The sequence below is a fragment of the Triticum aestivum genome, chromosome 4A (assembly GCF_018294505.1).
Source record: "Triticum aestivum cultivar Chinese Spring chromosome 4A, IWGSC CS RefSeq v2.1, whole genome shotgun sequence".
NCBI lineage: Eukaryota > Viridiplantae > Streptophyta > Magnoliopsida > Poales > Poaceae > Triticum > Triticum aestivum.
Window position 1 is genome coordinate 670,112,676 of NC_057803.1, and position 3,678 is coordinate 670,116,353.

The 3,678-nt window shown below is 44.8% G+C and overlaps 1 pseudogene; it reads right to left on the reverse strand.

Moving 5' to 3' along the window:
* Positions 1-229: 229 nt before the first annotated feature.
* Positions 230-2,625, reverse strand: LOC123084238 (receptor-like protein EIX2; annotated as a pseudogene).
* Between the last annotated feature and the right edge of the window lie 1,053 nt (positions 2,626-3,678).

Genomic DNA, 3,678 nt, shown 5'->3' on the forward strand with positions numbered 1-3,678 from the left:
TCAACACTAAACAGTTTCAAAAACTTACAATGAAACTATTTAGACAACAACACCGTCTAAAACAGTTTAAACAACATCATGTGCTAGTATAGTATCAAGAACAAAACAATTTAGAAACCACCACTATCTAAAACAATCTAAGACAACTTCGAAATAATCAATACAAACAGCACAATCCACATCTTCGAAAAGGTGTGGCTTACAATCATTTTAATCGCCCTTATTTTTTTAAACTGTCCAAATCACAACATCATGGAGTAATATTAGTACAGTACCAAGACTAGTTCCACCACCAGCAATGCTAAGTTCAGCTGCATGATCTTCACCGGTCTTGGTTTCACCCACGACGAAGCTGCGGCACCAATCCTTCAGGCAACCGTGTCGAGCGCAATGGCATGGCTCCGCATCACACCATCACGCAGACTGCATCAACGCTAGTTCCAACAACAGCAATGCTAAGTTCAGCTCATCACCGGTCTTGGTTTCACCCACGACGAAGCTGCAATGCCAATCCTTGAGCTTCAGGCAGTCGTGCCCAACGTGATGGCATTGCTCCGCACATTGCGAACCCACCACATGAACGAAACAAGAAGATAATGAACACCAGCCAGAGACCAAAGACAAATCCTGCAGCCAGCCCAAGATAGAAATACTTCGCCTCGTCTTGATGCTCCTCAATATCACCTCTAGTTACATCAGGCTCCCAGCAGTTCCTGGAAAGAGGAGGCCCGCAAAGATAGTTGTTGCCGACATACGACGATGCTGGGTCGATGAGTGACTGCAGCTGATTCCCTGAGGGTATTCTTCCCGAAAGGTTATTGTATGACAGGTTCAGCTTGCTTAACGTCGTGATTTCCGAGAGACCAAAAGGAATCTCGCCAGAGAGTCCGTTGAATGACAGGTCGAGAGACTCCAATGACCGTAGCGAACCGACCTTCTCCGGGATCCTGCCGGACAACTGATTATGGGAGATGTTCAGGTTATTCATTCTAACCAGGGAAGTCAATTCATCTGGAATCTCTCCGACCAAACTGTTACAGGACAAGTCGAGGCCAACTATATAAATAATATTTCTGGTGTAATCAAGTTCTTGGCCTTTCATTACCACTGCTAAGCTGTCATCATATTTTGGTGAATCATTCGTGTCAGGGTTTGCTGGCCCTTCATAACTCCACACTAAGGGGTTCCAAAGTGTTTGGTCCTCCTGTATCATTGCTTTTAAGTTGGCCAACGAATGAGGTATAGATCCTGATATTCGGTTATCTGCAAGGTCCACATACTGTAGGTGTTCAAGCTGTGTGAGCTGACCTGGAATAGAGCCAGAGAATTTATTATGCCGCAACCGGAGGTAGGACAAACCTGGCAATTTATTTGCTAACCATGCCGGCAACTCTCCGGCAAAGTTGTTGTGCGCAAGATCAAGCAGAACCAACTCTGAGCAGCTCTCCAAAAATGAAGGAAATTCACCAGACAAGTTGTTTTCATACAGGACTAGAGCTCTCATGGATCTATTCAGTTTTTTCGTTTCTTCTGAACAGACAGGGAGGTGTCCTGCCAGGAGGTTCTTTGCTAAATCCAGTACCAATAATGACTGCAGCTGACAAATATATGTTGGAATCGTGCCATTGATACTGTTCTCAGAAAGCAACAACTCTTCAATAAACGGAGCTCCAAAGTTTCGTGGCAGTGGCCCCGATAAAGAGTTTCTGGAAATGTCCAGTTCTGCCAATTGCCTTGGCAACAGTGGTAGAATACCAGTGAGGTTGTTGGAATTCAGATCAAATATCACTGCTGAGGACATAAACTCAAGTGTCCTTGGCAACCTGCCGCTTATTTGGTTAAAAGAGATGTTCAAATATTGAACATTTGAAACCACACTCCAAAACCAATCCGGGAGGTTATCAACTATGCCTGCATCAGAAATGTCAAGAAAAACGACACCCTTCTGCCCTTTTAGCCATAGAGGAAAATGAGGTCCCATTTTGCAACGTGGGAAATATGCCCGGCGCAATTTAAAGGGGGGGGGATCCAATTTGAGCTGATCATCAGGTGTAGGGAGTTGTAAGACAAGTCCAATTCCTCCAAATTGACTAAAGTATCAAGATGTTCCTCTGATACAGAACCGTTCAAATAGTTGCCGTCTAGATACAACTGTCTGAGTTTGCCAAGCGTACCAATTTCTGAAGGCACTGATCCTTCAAGCCTATTGGAGGAGAGTTGAAGAGTGCTCAAATCAGTCCACTGATTTATCCACCTTGGAATTTCCCCGGTGACATTCGTGCAAGACATGTCTAACAACTCCATCTTACTCCATGCACAGTGAGGCAACCGCTGTAAAAATTGTGAAATGTCTTGATTGATCAGATTTGACCAGAGTGTTAGCACTCTCAAATTGCACAGGTTTCCCAGTACTTCCGGCTTTATACTGGTGAGATGATTGCCTCCAAGATAAAGTACCTCAAGCGAAGTCATATTTCCCATGGCATCTGGAAATGCTTCAGCAATTTCATTATTGGTAAGGTCAAGATGCCTGATGGTGCTAACATCCCAGAACCAGTAGGTTGGATTGATGGTATGAAACCCAGTATCACTTAGATCAAGAATCTGAAGTGATGTGAGGTTCATGGTTTTAAAATTCAGTGAAATTTCAGTGAAATTTCCGAAATTTCACTAATTTCAGCAAGTACTGAAATATAGCGTTTCGGCCAAAAAATTTCAACACTTTCGGCCCACAAAATCAATTCCCGCCAGTGCCTCCTTGCGCGGGAAAAAACCGCGCCAAAGGCCCAAACATGCCCCCGAGAGGCCCGCGAATGGGTATATTCCTCTCCCGTGCCCTCACTTCCAACCCTAAATCGCCAGATCCAGGAAAAAAAATCCCCTTTTCCGCCGGCGGCGCCGTCGCCGGAGGCTCGAGCTCCTCCTCCGTCAAAGCCAAGCAAGCTCCGCTCTCGCACGTCCCATCCCCCTTGCGCCTTCCTCCCTGCGTCTCCGCGTCGCTCACCCACCCAGCCCGCCACCCACTCTTCCCCGTCGTACGCGTCGAATCTGCATCGCCGCGAGGACGCCACATCACGAAGCGCACCAGCCACCACCACGGCGCTGCTCATCTGCTCGTCGTTGTAGGCCTAGCTGAACCCGCAGCTGCAGCTGAATGAAGGCCCTACAAGGCTACGACCGAAGACTAGTGCAACAGATAGCAGTCAAAAAACACTTGATTCTACCAGCAGGCCGGCACTTCACTGCTGGAATAGTTAAATGCTAATAAGTGACAATTCTATAAAGTTATACTCTCTCCGTTCCATAATATAGTGCATATAGATTTTTTGAAAAGTCAAACCTTACAAATTTTGAACAAGTTTGTGGAGAAAAACATTTACATCTAGAGTGACAAACATATATCACTAGATTCATCATAAGACATAGTTTCATATTTTATATATTTGGTATTGTAGATAGAAATAGTTTTCTCTATAAACTTGGTCAAAGTAGGCAAAGTCTGAACAAAAACTTGGTCAAAGTTTGAACGGAGGGAGTACTACCTTCCCTGAACTGTGATGGGATAACTATATATAGACTGGAATAGTTAAAATGCTACCAAGTGACGGTTCTGTAAATATGACATCTGAGCTGCAAAACTCGACATTATTTTTGTTTTACCAAGTCAACTTTGGTTCT